Below are 20,053 nucleotides of genomic sequence, written 5' to 3' on the forward strand. Positions count from 1 at the left end.
AAGAAGGGGGGAGGCATGTAGAGTGATGGTGTTTGTCTTCCCAAGAAACTGTTCTGCATGATGAGCGCTGCTCTCCTGGAAGCAGCTGAACAGCTGCCTGCCGATGGGAAGTAGCAAAGGATTCCTGGTTTTGCTTGGCTTGTGCACACAGCTCTTCCTTTACCTAGGAAACTCTTTACGGCAACCCAGTTAAGATGAATCTTCAAAGAGTCACCAACATAAAGAAAGATCTGACTTAAAAATAAAGTTTTGTGGAAGGATGCATTATAGCAATGGCACATTTTAAAGGGAAAATGTGGAAGTGAGTAGTTCTTCATCACAAGATACAACCATTGGAAGAAAGAAGTTTCCCATCAGATGTGAAGACAAGTAAAGAAAAAAAAAAAAAAAAACACAAAACACTTAATCCTTCCACAGAGAGGTCCTATGACAGAGATTTGCAGATCACAGAATCACAAAACGGCTCGGGTTGGAAGGGACCTTAAAGATCATCTGGTTCCAACCCCCTGCCATGGGCAGGGACACTTCCCACCAGCCCAGGCTGCCCAAAGCCCCATCCAGCTTGGCCTTAAACACCTCCAGGGCTGGGGCATCCACAGCTTCTCTGGGCAGCCTGTGCCAGGGCCTCACTACCCTCTGAGTGAAGGTTTTCCTCCGAATATCTAAACGTCCCCTCTTTTAGTTTAAAGACATTACCCCTTGTCCTACCGCTCCCGATGAGTCCCTTTCCAGCTTTCTTGCAGGGCCCCTTAAGGTTGTGGAAGGTACCTAATAAGGATAAAAGGTACCTAAAATAGCATTTATCTTCAAGCGTGTTATATATTGCAAATATTTTTGAAGCTTGAATCTGCAGTTAAGCCTTCTGCTCTGCAGGAGGTCGGTGTGTGTGTTTAACATGGATTACCACTCTCAGTACTGTTCGGGAGGAATAGATTATGGGTATGCAAATACAAAACGAGCATCTCATTTACTCCAAGTGTTTAACCATGTGAGTAATGATAAAAAGGGCATAATCAGTGTCTTAGCTACACATACGAAATAAGCGTGCCTGATCTGGATAAGGCAACAACTAATTTGCAGAAGGGAACGGCTGGGTAACAATTTCTGTAAACGTGTGCGCAGTAAGTACAAACCTAACAGAAGCATAACCTTTACGTGTCTCCTTTCCCTACTGCAGATGTTCAAATTAATTCATGTGTACCAGATCCAACTACAACTAGACCATCATCAAGCGCACCAACGCACTTACCTGCCTCTTCAGGCTCAGATTTAACTGAAAACGTCACGGTAGTGCCTAACGCAACTGAGACGGAACGGGCCTTGAAAAAGCTGAAATTTCAGGTGGTATGTGTAACTGAAACTATCTTACCAACTGAGGAGACTACTACCAACACGCCAGGGGAATACTCACTTGACTCTCCCAACTACACTTCCCATGCTGCCTTTAAGAACGATGGCGTTGTCTTTGGAGGTAAAGGCTATGGGTGGTAGCTCTTCAGTTAGGAGAGCTGGTTAGTTATGTAGATGTTAGCAGGAAAACTGTTTACTGCTGGTCTTGCTTGCTACTCCACTGTACAGTTTTTTTGCAGATCTCTGTTAAGGAAAAATCAAAAAATAGAACGGGAAGAAGGCACACTTACATACATCATTTTGCCCTTTCAGTAATGCCTATGCCTTCAGCATGCATTTAGATGCATCCATCCCCTGGTGTCCTAGATTTTGTATGACATAAACTTTCCCTCTGAACTGAGGCACTCTGCATCAGGTGGGCTTCAAAAGTGCCTATGCTGACATTGTGACAAACAGCAGGTCCCCACTCTGTACATTGTACAATTCACTTGGTTAAAATAGAGAAGGAAGTAACTCGGTAACCTCTGTCCCTCTCTCCGCTGCTTTCACTGGTTAAGTAACAGCCTTTGCCCATTTTATCTAAGTAAAATAAAATAAGGTGATTAAGGTTTTCCAATGAAAGAATAAGTGCTAGATCCCTACCACATTCCCTCCACTCAGTATCTACAATTTCCAAAGGCTCCTTTCAAGGTCCCTTCATTAGTTCTTAGCCCTAGAAGGACATTCCTTTAATACCAAGTGAAAGTCCTGTTAACTAGCCCTAATTAATTAAACGTGTTACCCCATTAAACACACACACTGAGCAGCCTGTGGACTTGCAGCTCAGCCTCCTCAGTTAGTGCCTCCAGCAACTTCACAGATCCCCAAAGCTTTTTCCTGTTCATTCCACTCCGTTTACTGAGAGCGACAGGAAGAACTGGTAGACATTAATACAGGCACTTTGGATTTAAATTGGAAAAACAGCTTATCTCCATATTAATGGATTCAGATAGTCACAGTCAGCAGAATGGAAAGGTTTCTGTCTTTTGGTATCCTCTCAAACAATGTCCGAGCTGCCCCAAAACCCAGTGGAAATGCCATAACCAACACTGCTCACTATATGCAAAATGATCACATGGAATTTTTATTATTATTATTTTTCAAGACTGCTTAAGCTCAGATGCACTAGCCACATCCCTCAAACTATTTAATATAGCATACACATGCATGAGCACAGCATGAAAGATCACTGCATGTTAACACCCTACAAAAGCAAGACTTCCTATACTTTAACTGAAGTATTTTGCAATGATTTTTCTTCAATTGTTAAGATATTTAAATGTAATATGGTGTACAAAAATTGTGATGATCTTATAGTAATTTTGAAAGCTGTGATTTCACACCTACAACAATGAACTATAATTTCATTTGCATGAAGATAAGTAGAAAAAAATAATAATAAAAAGAACTCCAACAGTATCTTTACCTTGAGGATTACTGAAGTCAACCTATTACAAACCAATTCTGACCAAACAGCAAATTAGGCTTGAATTTTTAGACATACATTATGTGCCTTTCTTATACATATTCATAGCTAATTTGTCCAAGATCAGAACAAAATTTTAGCCTGTAGGAATTCTGAATCAGCAGTGTATACCTTAACAAATTAAAGAAAAAGCAACTTTTCTCCCCAGATAAACTCTTCTAATCTGCCCTCTTTCTCATTCCCTTCTTCCCATCTTTCTCTTTAAGCAATACAAACATGCAACACATTAAAATTCTGGCACAATTCGCTGGTTCCTGAACCCTAGTCCCCTAAACTCCCTTCTTGTATAAATCTTTCCCCATGAAAGGTCACATGCCATCTCTTGCTTGCCCTTGGAATTCCAGAAGCAAGCTGTTAATGCAACTTACATTCCAAATTAATGAGAACTGTGATAAACTCTGTCTTTTTACTTACAAACCCATGATAAAAATACATTTGAGTTGTACATTTGAGTTAATAATTACACAAGCAAAGCTCAGGGTATAAGAACTTTGTTGATCTGTAAAGAAAACTACAAAATACATCGTTTTCAGTCTGCACAGAAGAAACACTACAGATCATCAAGAATGAGGGGGCACTACACAAAGAACAATTAAGCCACGCAAAATACTTCAAAGCTACCATTATACATCCCAGATATAAAGTTACTAGATCGTTTTGAGTACTCAGAGGCAAAGGTTTACATGTTGAAATTCAGAAACATGCTGACAGTGAAAGATACACAGGTGCAAGTGGCAGAGTAAAGTGCTGCTTATCCTTCACAAAACAGTACTGAGTGCTCCAGAAATCACTAAAATCCGCTGGGAAGTGAAATCTTTTGCATCAGTGCTCTTAAACAATTTGAAACAGCAAAGGGTAAACATTTTAAATCTAACAGAAGACACACAACAAGAATGCTAACAAGCAATTAATGGAATCGGAGCCCAGCACAGATGATAATGGTTGCTGTGACAACTCTTAATACCAAGCCCCACTACCTCATTTCCACACACAACAACCTTTGCTTCTCCTCAACACCTATCAGCCATACCTACAAGCAGCCAACTACCCGAATTCCCCCGCAGATCACAAGAACCCACTGCTAACGTGACCTTCAGCAAGATCAGACAGCTGAATGTGAACAGAACAAAAAAAAAAAAAAAAAAAAAGAGGAAAACTCAATTTTACCAATTAGAAAGATCGGTAGACCATTTTTACCTAACGCTTGTATAGTTTGCAGGCTGGCTCCCCTACTGAAATTAGTGTTTACAAACATGCATGGATTACGTCAAACAACAATAGCTCAGATTAGGAGGATATCCTTTACGAAATAAACACTCAACATAGCAATTGTTTTAAGACATACCACTGACACTTAAGCACAACTGAAATCAACCTTCAGTTCATAAACTGAAGGGGCAGTTTAGGGGCAGTTCCTGCCCCTAAACCCCAATACAAATTGCGAGCATGGCCCCTTTATGGGTCCCCTTGGGCTCCCTTTAGCAGGTCTGCATTCTTCACTCTTTCTTCACAAAGAACCCACCCAAAATAACTGCCTTCCAGTTTTCCCCCTTTGATGTCTTCCTGTTCTAGGGCTGCGGCAGGGAGCAGGGTGGCAGAGGAATAAAATAGTCTAGGTGGCAGCAGAATCAAATTTGTATCAACACATGTTCCCAGGATTTCTTGTTTTGCACAGTTTTCAGTGACATTTTCTTTAAGAAACTGCTTCTTAAGGAACAACACTTAGACCGGAGCTTACTGGAAGCTGGACTAAGGAAGAACCGAAGAATTCAACTCTTCGGTACTATCTATGGCCTCTGGGCAGTGCTGTAGTGGTTTCTGGTGTGTTTAAGACGGTCTTTTCAGTTCTGCCACCCCCGATAACAGAAGGACTCCTGTTATTTGGCTTGTAACTCTCCAGTTATGCTACAGAAGTCTTGATGACAAGAAAAAAATATCACAAAAGATATCTCTGTTTTAGAAGAGTTTAACTCAGTCCCAAGATGGAAAGCAGAGCTGGAACCAAGGTAAACAAGAACACTAAATACCTAGAAAGGAAAATACTTCTTTGATATGGCACAAAGTTCTAAAATCTGCTCAAAGCCACTGTAACACATTACAAGTTATGTGCATCTTAAAGTCTGAAGTAGAGTGGACATGAAAATTTACCTAAAGAGAATTTAACTAGTGTATTCTACAGAGGAAACACTTTATTGTGGCCTAACAGCCATAAAAGGTTAAAAAAAAATGCCGGTGCTTTTAGCAAGGCAGACTTCCCACAGTGACCACAGATATCATTATTTGTGCAACTGGCAAAATTCATAGTCAGTTCATCTTAATGAAGTCAAAGAAATGCATTCAACAATCTTGGGAATCTGAACAACAGACATCCTGGATGCTTGCCATATTATCAAGGATATAAAAAACAACAGGATAAGATGATCTTTCGATACTTCTCTTTGTAAACAGGAAAATTGTGTTGAACTTCTCAGAGAAAAAAAAAAAAAAGTTGTACTTTAATCCTCCCCAAATGTACTGACACAGTTAGTCAGAACTACCTGAGACACTTGGATGGTTCCATTTCCTGAATGTCTCAGTATTTGATTTTGGTACTTTTCTGTTCTGCAGAACCGATAATCAATTCCTACTCAGTAAGAAAACCTTTAAAGTAGGTTTGTGAAGTCTTGGAAAAATTAACCTTTAGGAATGAACTTCATCCAATGCAATGCAAAATGAAAATGGACAAATATTATACAATGCAGAAGAGCAAGGAAGCGAAATCAGAGGAAAGTGAAACATGGTCAGAATGAAGAGGTAGAAGAGCGAATAAACAAATGTTATAATCATTATTGGTTCAATGCATATTTACCTACTCCAGCAATATCTAATACCACTCACTGGCTGACAGCACACAAAATGATTTGGCCAGCCATTACTCACTCCATCATTTTTTCTCTCTGAATAGCCACATACCAAACATCACCAAGTCAGAATTATACCTGAGAGTTTTTTAGCTATGTAAAGTGCTATCTCATTTTCAACGCTGTGTTTTAGACCAAAAGCTTAGCAACTAGTGGCCATGACCTCACTGACATTTTCAATTGTTATTTATGTAAAAACATATTTCCTTTTGCTGCTGTGGCAACTACCGTTTTTAAAAGCCTATGTAGCAACTTTGGCAATAATCTGAAGTGTTCTATAAAACTCTAGAATTAGAAACTGAAGAAAACATTACACTGTCTAGAGCCTATAGAGGTGTCAGTTACTATTGAAGAACCCTTCATTACCACCACCTTTCACTGGGATTCTCATTACCCCCAGATTTTATCTGAGTAAGTTACTGGTGCATTTACTACAGCTTGGCTCTAACACTTGCGAACCTCATTTCCAAAAAGAACTCTGGGACACGCTACACTTCCAGACATACACCACATTTTTGTTGGGTGGACAATAACACAGCTTTATAAAAGTCTTGAAAGAAAATAACTGACAAGAGAAAGCAATGGTGAACGTTAAACTGCTTTCAAGCTATTCTCTCCCCAGTGGTTGGCATAATATTCAAGAAGCTAGGAAAAAGCTTGAGGGACTGGAAGGGAGAAAGTTTCCTGCTCACAGACAATTCCCCTTTTTGTTTGCAAACAACTGACTTCTGCCAGCTTTTGGATAGGAAAGGAAGACCAGAGTTAAAAATAAGCATTCTATATTGAACAAACATTCTTTTGAATACACCAAACTGAACAAGACTTCCCCAGCTGTCTTGGAAAAAATCTGTTCTATTTATTTTCAAGGAAGGTATAAAAATTAAGATGACAAAACTGCCCTCTGCTTTGTACTTAGAATCCAGGTCTTAGAGCTTCTCTGAGTGCTCAAGAAAAATAAAATAAAATAAATAAAATAAGATTTAGGGAATTCCTGAATATGAAGATTCAGGTGCAAATGCAACAGTTATAAGATATTCTCTAAGTGAGAATATCTAACGTCTTTTGGCTATTTATTTCAAGCACAAGCATGTGTTAACATGTTTCTTTTTTTCTTTTAGCAGAGTAGAAACAAAACTAAGGTGGGGGGGGGGAATGCTACATCTATTATTTTTACCAAGTACAGGTTATTGCTCAGATATACAAAATAATAAAATAGAAACATCTGACAGCTAAGATAGGAAGTAGGAGCAGATCTTAGAACTTTTGGAAGTGTTTAATCATGCCTGGTAATAGGCAGAGAAAATCATAATTATATGCATTGTATGCATAATTATATGGATGATATCACACAGATAATAATCCTAAACAAAATTCAGACTCAGTATGCTGAATACGGATATATGCCATTAATGTCTAAAATGTCAGAAAAACAGCTTACTCTTTTGGTTTTGGCTTGGGCCCATGTTTGGGTTTTGTTTGTTCAGCTTTATTTGTACCTGTGTGAACTTTGAAAAATAAGGTTGCAATGCTGAGACAAAAAGAGATTCTTTCTGTGACATTCTGTGGAAATATGAGAGATCACGTGGCAGCAGCAAAAAGACACACTGTTCAATGTAATTTCAGTTTAAATGCCATCTAAAGTATCATAAAAAGTTTTTCACTTTGAAAGACCCACATACGTGGTTATGAAAATACATTTTTTAATTGATCCTTTAGGACCTTCCAATATTTAGCCAAGTTACAGACAGAACTCTGTAAGTGTCAAAGAAAATTTCTTAATATTCTATTATATTCTATTTCTTAATATTCTATTAATATTCTATTTTCATAAACATATGCTGAATAACAAATGAGAGAAGAAGGGAAAAAATCAAGTTAAACAAGGGAAAAGAAAAAAATCATGACAAAACGACAAAAAAAAAAATACTGAAAATCTAGATGAGGAGAGCAAGAAGGAAGACCAGGTAGCAGCACTGTGAGCATCAAGCTATTGAAGGCTGAATTCTCAAACGGCTTGATCCCAGTTGTTAGGATCTCATTTTAATAAGGTCAGAGCACAGATAATTTTTTTAATATATCTTTAACATCTGTTCCACATGCTGTCTGATGTGCAATAGCATTTTTATTATCCTGTAAGTTTTTTCTAATACAGAATACATCTACAGTTCTATTGGACTACCTAAATACACACACACACAAAAAAAGTTTCCACAAAACTTATCAGAACTCAGTACCTTCAACCTCTTCTGAACTGCTAGCTCTCTGGCTTACCCAGGACATCTTCACTGCTCCTCAGTCGGTTTCCTGAAGAAACAAGGCTTATGCAATGCATCTTGTGTTAGCCTGTAGCTTCTCTCTACTCCCTTCAGCTGCTAGCTATAAGCATAATTAATAGTAGGAATACAAATCCAACCTGATAATATAACAATAACACAGTTACTATCAAACTCAACGCATCATTCAGAATATTTGCCTTTTGTATTGCTTATTCTGAGATACAAACAAGGAAATTTTTCTTTTACAGAAACTGTGTCTTGAGATCAGGAAATGCTTCCAGAACTGATGCGCACACTACCAGAATAGTATTATATCCAGCCTGTTTGACAGAACATCAGCAGTAGCTGAACACACATGTTGGAATAAGCAAATACACAGGTCTTCCTTTGAAAATATCTGTGAAGTTTTGGACGAAGACATTTTTAAGGCAAAAATTTCCCTCGAAGCACACATTTATATCCAATGGTCTGAAAAAGTGGTTTTGTTTGAGGGAAGGAGTCATAGAGCTTAAATTCTGTCAAAAGAAAAGAGCTTTGACGCTAACTCTCATAAAAATGGTGATTCAAGAGAACATTCCAAAACAAAAGACAAAAATGTCACGCCTATTGCATCTATAAAGTCAAAATAATACAAAGCAAATGGCTTTCTCAGAATGTATATAAGATATTTTCCCTATTGGAGAGGTTCGCAAACAACCACTAAGAGAGGAAAAAAAAAAAAAAAACAAAAAAAAACCATTTGCTCCAAAAATTACAGTGGTTTGTGTAACAGCATTTAAGACCTCCTGTCAAGAGGGAATTCACGCAAACATTAAGAGTGCATGAAGAATCTTATCCCTACCTCAGTCTATCTTTGAAAAAAAGATAAAATTAGAGTACCGGGGTGAATTATCACCTGAAAATGTTGCTGATGAGGAAAAATGTCGCACTACAAGACCAAATGTGTCTTCTCAAGCTTTGACTTGTTTTAAAGGCACCAGGGAGTCGGATATATCTAATTAGCAGGGAATGCAATGTTGCAAAAGAGTAAGCAAAACACTTCCCAGAGCTGGCTGATAACTTTAGTTCAGTATGAGGCTCACCAACACACAGACTCATGATAAGCAAGCAGGGTACATTTTTTGAGAGACAGAAAGAAGACTGAGCACAGATTTTCTATGCTATGAGGCAGAACGAATACAGCAGTAGAACACAGTTCTAGATGCCTTGACTTCCCATAATTGAAGTTTTGACTCTGTTAGCAAAAGATTTATCTTCACTACAAATCAGCATTTTTTTCTTAGAAACTGAATGTATTCTGCCTTTCCCTAGATCCTCATCTATCTTTTGAAGTAAACCAACCTATGTAAAGCATATGGCTGGAGTAGGAAAAGAAACATACATTTACAAGTTCAATTGGCTTAGTATTCCTGACCTCTATGAAAAAAAAAAAAAAAAAAAAAAAGAGATAAATGGCTATAGCAAAGAAAGTCGTTTCTGTGATTTATTTTAAAACAGTTTGGCAGCCAAACGTTTTGCAGCTACCTGTGAAGTATAAAGAGCTAATAACAAGAAAGTGGTTGTTTTCCTTTTAAAACCAACAGAATATACAAATCAATGTTATACATGTAAAGCCACACCATTTGTCACTATTTAGATCTCAGTATATTTTACAGAAACTATCTGAAAAATTTACTGAAATATCCAAATATGCTGGCTCTTTCTTCTAAAAGAAGTTATATTAAAGTCCTTGAAGATGAACATGTTAATGAGATAGTTCTGCATAGTCTAGTTTCTAACATCTTTATCGGTTTGATGCTAACAGCAAAAGTAGCTGAGCAATAAATTGAGTTTATTACAAGAACAGAAATAGCTGAAGATGCTCTTCTAATTCTTCTACCAGGTAGAAAGGTGTTATTTGAGTTACCCATCACCCCCACTCTTTTTGGTTAACATAACACAGAGTTCTCTGCACATACCACATACAGATCACAGATGAAAACTCTATTAGCCTCCTTTCCATAGGAATAATATTATAAAGCACATAAAAGAAACACAAGAGAGCACTGCTTTAAATACATAAAGAAAGCAAAAATGTGAAGTTCAGATTTTTTATGCAATGCTCAAGATATGCATAAATAAAGAGGAACAAGTTCACATCCTTCAACTCTTCTTTCCCCAAAATATCCCCAAATTTTGAAGATATTAACGGGCAGGAACTTGTTAGTCAACTTGCACCAATACACGCAGACCTGGATCTAACAGTGGCTACTGCATTTTTATCAGAAAATCCTGTCAGCTTCAGATTTGAAGGGTTTGTGGTGTTTGGTTTTTTTTTGTTTTGTTTTTTAATTTTGGTACCACTCTCTCAAGAACTACCACCTCATAAAGGAATAGCATTTGTATCGTCTCCTATAGTTTCAGCATCTTGCATTGACAGCTATTGTGCTGACAGATCTGCTTCATTAACATGATAGAAAATACCCTGCACCGACTGCTGATGCAGCCCTGAAACTCCCAGCACAAAATGGGGTATAAACCAGCGGTAGGAAGTAGGAAGATGTGTACAAGGCTACATTGTACTAAATAAAATCATTGTTGGGACCATTAGATTTAAGGAGAAGCCATTTAATTTTCAAACATTTTGCCTGATACTTCACCTTCGGTCCAACAGCTGCACTCAAAAGATATTGTCATTGTTGCGGATGTCAGAACACAAGCTTAGTATTTCAACTTACAGCACTTTTTATCCTAACACCTCAAAATCTCTAATAAAGGACACTATGTTTGGTTACCATGCTGACAGATAGCCTATCAAAACAGAGATACCCCATCGTATATGCAGAGAAAGATTAATTGCTCAAAGCCACGAGTAAGTGATAAAGTTTTATGTAAAACATCCGCACAGCTACTTTGTCTCGGCAAAATGTCTCCACCAAGGGGTTTCAGTTCTTGTGTCGCCATGCATCTGAATGCTTAAAAATGTCATTTGATTTTTATTAAGCAGTACTATTGCCACAAAAAATAATTCTCACCACATTCTGTTCTCAGCTGTAGCCTAATAATAGGCATTCTTTAAACTTCAGTAAATAATTGTCTTTAGTTGTGGTATTCTTATGTAGTCTGCATATAGAATATTTTCTTAATGTGACAGCAAGAAGAATTCTGCAGCATAAAAGGCACTAGGCAGTGATTCTCCAAGAGTGTTTTTAGTATTACAGTAGTTCTGAAGAAAACAGCAGCTAACACTCTTATATAGACTTCTGAAGCCCTGCCAGGATGTAAATTGAATGACCTGACATGAATTCTAACTGACAGAAAGCCTAGTAATTCAGTTACTTGAGATGGAAAAAGGCACATTACTGGAACTGAAACATACGATCACACTCCACATACACAAACAGGAAACAACAGAGAAGGAATATTGCCACGGGAAGTTTACTTACCAGGAACCAGAGCTGAAGCTACAAGGTGCTCACGCAGCACAAAACATCCTATTACTTGAGGCTGGAGAACACTCTATTGCAGAGAGAGGAATGCTTTCACCCGGAATATCTTGTCTTGAGAAATAAGGTTCATACAAGGCTATGCGTGGCCTTTCATTTCCTCTACCTCTTTCACTGAAAACCACAAAAAATAAAGGAGCCACCTAACAGAGACAGCTGCAGCAATGGTTAACAGGGGACCCATGTGTAATATCAGGGGAAAGTCTGAAGGAAAGAATACTGAAGAAGAAAAGCTATAAACAAACCCCACAAAAAATACAGATGGGCAGACATTAACACAAAGTAAGACCTATGAGAGTTAGATGTGCTTCTTTCTCAAGCTGGTATTTCAACATAACCCATATGTCCCTTCAAAAAGTGGCTATAACTTCAAAGCCACCCACCTAGCATGATAAATGCACTCAGTAGATGCTTTTCTGCAATTTACAAGGACAGAATTTTCTGCAATTTACAAGGACAGTCTTCTCTTGACAGAAGACAGCCTGGAAGGCGTAGCACTTTCATAGCATGATGTATGGCAGCTAGTAAGGGAATAACAATTTCAGAGACTTCACCAAGAATTGCAGAATGTCCAAATATCAAAATCGCCTACATATATGAGCAAGTGGATACAGCGACACGCCTTGTCTTTACCTTGGGCTAGAAAGATCTTTTGTTTAAAACAATGGAACCTGAAAAACATAAGCATGGCTAGACACTCGGATGTAATCAAGAGCGTATCCAAGAAAGTCTAGATACAAACACATTTAGAAGCAGAAGAGCTTCCAGTTGTTGTAGAAAGGAAAGCTGGATGGTATCACTGATCATCACAGTTCACCACTGGATTATTATGTCTGCTGCTCATGGTTTAGAAGCAACACAACCCAAATTTGTATATCAGAGTTTGAAGCCCTATGTGGGTGAGGTATTGACTGATGATCTTCCACGCACCTATACTTCCTCCTCCCCCTAACAACAGGAGTACTGAAAGAGCAAGTACTCTGCATCATGTTATCTGTTCATCTAGTAGCAGAAGGTGAGGTTAACCATCACAGCCGAGCTTTCCCTCGCTTCAAAGAGCCCGAGCCATAGTACATGGAAGTAAAACTTCTCTAACCAAGACTACAGTTGTTGCACAACCAAGCAGTGAAACCGAGCTTCCCATCTCTCATGCAACACATCTGATGTCACTGGTTTGGAGGATTTGGAGAAGTACATGTGATGAACAGTACTATCACAGCAAATATAAGAAATGTTGGCCCACTTGCCAAGGGAACACTTGCCAGAAGAATTCAGAACCCACATACTTGAAGTCATCCAAGGTAACATTTGGTGCAGTGAGTCACATGAGATAAATAGGTCATCTGTCATAAAAAGAAAATGTCCTGATTTACTACAGTGGCCAGCTGAGTAGGCAATTGCAGAACCAAACTTAAAGACCGAAACCTGTTTCTCAGGAAGATCTCTCCTCCCCAAGGATTCAAGAATAACTCCAATTACTACACAACTTGTAGCAACACCGTGTTCAGCTTTTGCACATACTAATTTTTACAGTCAACTCCACAGACCAATATCATCAAGGTCTCTCTTAATAACTCCTGAAGAAATGTCCTGGAGACAACTTGGAGTAAGAATTAATCTTGTCTGGTTTCAGCGGGCAGGAAGTCAAAGAAGAACAGCTTGTTCACTTCAGAAGAGCTGTGTGAAATAATCCGACGGCCCAAATGCACTGCGGCAAAGGAATAAATGCTTTTGCTGAAATCAGATGTGTGCTTAAGATACTCGGTTCTGAACCTGGAACTTCTATATCAAGTGCCAATCCATATGAAAAAGGATTAAAACTTTTCCTAAAAACCCCTTGGGCACCATTTACCCCAAATTCTCTATTTACCCTGTGAACAATAAAACAACAGAATTTGGAGGCTTTCAGGGACGGGGTGTACTGGGTCTGGTGGGGATAGAGTTAATTTCCTTTACAGCAGCTCACATAGTGCTATGTTTTAGAGTTGTGACTAAAACTGTGTTGATACACACCAATGTTTTAGCTATTGCTGCAGTGTGTCAAGGCCTCCTGTGCTTCTCTTCTGCCCCCAAAGTGAATAAGGCTATGGGTGGACAAGAGGTTGGGAGGCAACACAGCTGGGACAGCTGACCCAATTGACCAAAGAAATATTCCAGTACCATATAAAACATCACACTCAGCAATAAAACTGGGCGAGTTTTTACCAAGCAGACATTGCTCAGAGACAGGCTGCGCTTCAGTCTGCTGGTGGGAGGTGGTGACTGATTACTTTTGCATCAGTTGTTTTTTTCCTTCACTTATTGAAATGTCTTTGTCTTAAGCAACCATTTTCTCTCAGTTTTGCCCTTCTGATTCTCTCCTCCATCCTACTGGATGGAGTGGATAGGTGAGCAAGCAGCTGGGTAGGGGGGGGCTCATCTGCTGGCCAGGGCAAACTTACCACATAGACAATTCAAAGAGGTTAATCTGATTTTCTTTACATGCAATGGCATCCAAGCTGCAGACAGATGATAAAACATGACCAAAAAGCATGGTTCCATTCCCACACTGAAGAGCATCCTCAATTTATTTCAGCAGGTTCCATCATCCTTTCCGAGAAGATAATAGTTCCAACAGAGACCATGTTCTGGGAAGGTTCTGAGGTACTACTTTCATGAAGGCGAGGAATTTTGTCTGGAAGAGATGAACCTGCTTAGAACAGAATAAGCCTACGGTATTTTTTCTGTGATAGCGTACTGTAACCAGCCCAGACTGACCAAATGCCTGCACTGTAGCCACAGATAAGAGCTCTTGTGGAGGCAAACCTAGAACCCAAGGATAAGGAAGATGACTGCTACTGCCACAACTCTGGCACCTTACCTTCATTTTCCTGGCACAAGTAGCCATACTGTTCAAGGGCCAAGGTCTTAAAGACAGCACTACAAGCATGTCTTAGCTTTATCTTCCTGGATTTTACTGAATGAGCCAGTGCTGAACAGGTTGACAAATTTATGATGTAGACAGAAAGGTAATATCCTCAAGATGGACTTTTTAGGATGGATACACCTGATCAGCTTGCTGACAAAAACTTGCCTGGCACCAAAGTTGTGCTAAATGGTCTGACTGTAAGTGACATCACATTGTGGCAGACACAGGCCCTCAGATCCAGGGAGACATTCAGTGCCTTGTCAAAAAGACAATTTGCAATTTGAAAATCTTGTGGGTTTTTTGATTGTTTGTTTTTGATAAATAATGTTTGGTAGATCATCTTAACATTTCATGGTAAGTGGGATACAACATATGTGGAGTACAAGATGGAGACAGTTCTCAAGTTGCAAAAGAAGAAGTCGGGAAGCCAGAATATTCTTGGATAAAGAACAAATACAGAACTTTTTCTGCCACTTTGAAAAGAAAACAATTCACAGCTATGGAACACTCCATCTCCCCAAGGAAGAGACGTGCCAGATGCATTCCAGCTAACGCGTCCATGTGTTTTCTCATTCTCCACGCGCAGAGCATGAATGTTCCATCTACAGAACCAGTAAAAGGAAAATATTCCCCACTCTCAAATGTTCAACTGTAAACAGTGTTCACATTCACGTGGGCTACAAATTCAAATACAGAACTACGAATTCTGTAGTACTTCAAACGAAAAATGCATTACAGAAGAAATACTGTTAAGGGGCCCAGGAAGCCTTCCTTCTGTTTATAATACAATTCTGTAGAAAATCCTATCGACCACACTTCCATAAGGATATTTTAACCCTCTGGAATAGAGGGCAAAAGGGTACAACCAGGGACAATTGTTCTGTACTGATGTTCTCTGTTCCCGTATGTTCTTATTTTTGAACCATACAAGAATTTCAGTAGTGGAACATAACCAGATGTATCAGAGAAAGTCTTTTAATTCTGGCACATTCAGGCAAAGTCTGCTTTAAATGACTAAACATGACTAAACCTTAAATATTTAATTTGGGAGAGCTGCCTACCTACCCATGACATGTTGCAGTCACTCAGAGAGAACACTAAAAAACAGCCTAGGAAAGAATCCAAAGCCAACAACACTCCACTCCTACCTCCCAAAAAAAAAATAAATGAAAATTGCATCCAAAGTTCCAAAAGGAAAAATCATGGAACAGGAGTACTACAGTGGAAAGACTATTGTAAAATTCTTCCAGAAATAAGTATCACCTGTATATAAAGAACACTGGTGTAGGATTAAAATCATCTGTGCATTAAGCTCTATGCTGTTAGTTCAAATGTGCTGGTGGAAAAAAAAAAGTGATATAAATGATTAATAGTTAGGAAAGCCGAGGACTTGCTTCACTTCTGCGTATAATCCATGTGTACATATTTCAAAAGATTGTGCAAAAGAAGGCCTATTAAAACTGTGCTCCCTACCTATCTACAAGCAAACATTCACATTTACATACAGAGCTACTGCACTGCAATCCCATCTACTGGCTAGGACTCTAGCATGCCTTCTGTCTAACCTGTATACCATTTATGAGTGTCCAAATGGGATATCATCAGCAATAATTGGAATTCATTGGATTCTGCATATACCACAATCATAAGACTCAAATGGAAATGTTAAGAAAGTATTCAGAACCTTAACACAGCACCACATACGTTAAGTTTTATTCATCTGTTTTTATTCAGATGAGTACCACCAAACTGAACCTCCACTGTAAGCCTTAATTAGAAATGGCACCTTTTTGTTTTAAAATGCAAAAAAACAAAATTGGAGCAAATGATTATGGCTTAAGATTTCTTTGTTTCCTAGATTCCAGACCTGGAATGTTATCACTGAAGACCCCCAGGGGCTACAGGCACCACCTTCTTTAACACACAATCTCCAAAAGAAAATGCTCTGCTAGTAGTACCCAGCCTTGCCACTACATGCAAAAATGATACTAAAGTGCAAATGCCCCACAAACTTTGCAATCCTGTGGCACCTGCATGTGTAATACAGTCTGAATGTCAAATTGCCAAATTGCTTCCACCTGTTCTTAAACGCATCCTTCCAGATCGCCACAGCTACAAAGAGGAAAGAATTTCTCTGCGTGCCGGAAGTGACACATCAAAAAGACACCCCAAACTATTCCGAGATATCCTTCCTTATGCGTGTTGTCACCTTAATTAAGTACAGATTTTTTTTAAACTCCAGGGGTATCTGCAACCTACCAAATGTTCTGACAAAGATGCCTAGCATGTCATGATGACTTGAAACAAGACATTCATTAGCTTTACTTTTGTAAGACCAAAACTCTGTCTTTTGGGATGAGTTTTGACCCAAATTAGACCCGTAAAATGAGTGTCGATCAGTGCACGCTGGACCCCAGGTAACTGCTCAATGCCTTTCGTAGAACACACAGCCTTTCCAAATCCTGGCACTGAGCTCCCCATCACCTGCAGCGTGAGAGAAAAGGAACGTGCCTCAGCTCTGAGGAAGAATACGCTCTTGGGAGCCAGCTAAAGGCTGCTCAATCAAATATTTGCCAGGAGCAGCTGATAATATCATAAACGCACCTATAACGTTCTACAGATGAGAGATAACAACTTAAATGGTATTTTAATTTTCATGATTGACACGCTGATTTCCACCAGAGACACACGCTTACTGAATTAGCTGCAGCCTTCTGTATGAGCACCTGAGCACCAAAAGTAGCTGAATAACTAAATACATTTTGCAACACAGCTAGCTAGGACAAATACCTAAAAATGACAGAATAAATACTTGCCATTTCAAATTAACATATAGTAATTCTTTTACATAAGTAGATTTTTATAACAGAACTTGATGCCAGTTAAGCTTTATTTGTCAAACTGATAGATGATACTTGCTGAAGTAAACGTTACTTTTCCCACAGAGGTCTGCATTTTAAGTACTCTTTGTCCCGTACAATGTCATCCAAGTCCCAGTTGTTTTCATTGCATATTTATAGTCTCAATGAAATGCATTTTCAAATACTCTTTCTAAACTGTTTTTCTATTTGTTACCCAAAACAGGAGCTCTTAAAGATGCTGTTGTACTATTTAATGCAAAACCCAATGACTGTTTTTCTAGGACACCCTTCTAATCCCTTCCTTACTGTCTCAAAGACTATCCTCAGACCAACTAATTCCTAGAGTAGGAATTGTCAGAGTATTTTGCATACCCTAATATACATCTTTACACAGAATTTTCACTTTTCAAACTTTTCAATACTATTTTTCCTCATTTCAGTTATATGTGCAATATTTTATTAAATGGGAAATTATGTCTTTTTCAACAACAACAAAAAAATCAACAAAAAAACTCTAATTCTTGCCTGCATCTGATGAAACATTGACTAGAGTATCACCTAGATACTAATTGACTAGAATTACACCTGAAATGTTAACATGCCTAGCATTTATTTTTCTTGTACTGCTACTAATACAGCTGCAGGTACATTTTCTACTACTTGTGACCAAAGAATGTGAAAAAGTATAACAGAAGTTCCTGACACTGCAAGATTGGCCTACCACTTCAAATGTAAGAAACTATGCCACCATCAAAAGTAGCATGGCAATTTGATGTGTTTTTTATTTACCTTCAGGTTAATATATGTAGCACGTTTGAAATCTTTCTCCCCACTCCATAACTAACCCTGAGCTGCTTCAGGAGGCAGGGGAACCCATACTAAGTGGTAAATGTGTTACAGAGGAGCATTAAGGTGCATGGAGCCCTCCACCCTACCTGTTTCTGAAGCCCGTTTTGTCCTGGCTCCTCCCTGGCAATCACTCAGTTTTCCAAGAACAGAAGCCAGAAAGCACAGCAGGAGAGGGCAGCAGAGGCTGCTGAAAGCCATGGCATTGCCCAGCAAAAGTAAAGCCAAATATCACACCTATTAACAAACAGCTGCACTTCTCAGTGTATAGATGGTGGAAACAGCATGAAGGGTACAAACACGGACAGAGAGTACACAGCCTGATTTCATATCATTTAGCTCACAGGTCTTCAGGAAAAGAATGCCTACACAGAAAGAAACTCATAGAACGGTGTAAAAACATGCATTGAATAAAAACTTATGCCTCAATATAACATGTATATTTGGCCTTTTCATTCACTACTCAATTATATATCATATATCACATCAAACATTTCCTGCTACTCTGATTTGCTTTTTCATGTTTTTCCCCCTCTAAAGAAGAAAAAATAGCAATCACAAAAAAAAACTAGAACAAATCCAAACAAGTAACAATGCCAATAAACATTGTGCAGTTCTCTTAACACTGACTGTGTTATTAGCGCTGATTTCCCACTGTTCCAGAAACAACTTCCTCTAGCCAACTAACCAGAGCACTATGAATCATATAAAATGAAGTAGGATAAATGAAAATCTCAACTTATTGTGAATTACCTGGATGTAAACTGCCGTGAACTAATATTTACCATATTTTTTTCTACCAAGAATCAAATATGTTTGTAAACAGCCACAGGTGCCAAACTACTCTGACATAATATTTAACAGTTACTTTGGGGGTTTATCAACTGGATCAACATATTCCAAAAATTCTGCTTTCACAGAGATATCAAGTGTTGCTGTTAGTGCTACCTAAGATGCACTCATTGCTGTTATATGGCAGGAACATACTACTTCAAGACAAAATATTACAGTTTGAAGATCAGAAGCTGGCTATTTAAGATAACCTAGAATATATTGAAAAAATCAAAACATATCTGTAATTAAAATCCAACTCAGGTGAAAACTGATTGTACGATACGAAGCAAAATTTAGAAGCAACGCAAAATTTAACTCCTAAACACACACAATATACCTCCACAGTGTAGATGACTTCTAAGCACTAACAGTCCATCTTTTCCTTAACATTACCTAGGAACTAATATCTACATTCTCAGCTAATTTTACATTAAAATTTTTATTTTAATACCTTGAAATTACCTGTGTAGATGTTTGGAATTGTAAATAAAACACTTTTTATATCCAATCTTACTTGTACACTTTTATGCATAGGGCAGATTCTTATAAAAAAAAAAAAAAAGGATTGGCAAATTATGCTAAAGGAATAGAAAAGAAAATGCAACGACTATCTAAGGCAGTAAGCTTGAATTCAAGCTGTCCTTTCAGAAGATGACATAAAATGAGACGGAGAGGGAGAAAGGAGTAGAGAGGAAGAACAGGATCAGTAAGTTAATGAAACCAAATGGAATATATGTAGGAATGTTGCATTTGTGATGCAAATTTGATATAACAATACACTCCTCAATCAGCTTCTTTCAAATGTGTTTTGTGATTCATTGTTAAAGAAATAATTCAAATGATTCATTAACAAAAGAATGAATGATCTAATATGGTTGTGCGTTAGACAACGTACAATCTAGAAGAAGGCTGCCACAGGTTTAAAAGTAAACTTTACCTTAACAAGTGAAGCATTTTTTTCCATTTTGGTTCGAAAAATAAATAAATAAAAATGGACCTACCTCTGAATAATTTTAAATTTCAAGTAAAACTTTCATAAAATCACACCCATATCACTCTCCTGTTAGT

At 38.3% G+C, this 20,053-nt stretch overlaps 1 protein-coding gene across 5 annotated transcripts in view; it reads right to left on the minus strand.

The window, feature by feature from the left end:
• The window catches only part of SBF2 (SET binding factor 2), a 252,394-nt gene that overhangs the window by 205,878 nt on the left and 26,463 nt on the right, over positions 1 to 20,053 (minus strand). The gene's annotated exons all lie outside the window — the stretch shown is intronic.

Source organism: Anas acuta, chromosome 5, assembly GCF_963932015.1.
Source record: "Anas acuta chromosome 5, bAnaAcu1.1, whole genome shotgun sequence".
Lineage (NCBI taxonomy): Eukaryota > Metazoa > Chordata > Aves > Anseriformes > Anatidae > Anas > Anas acuta.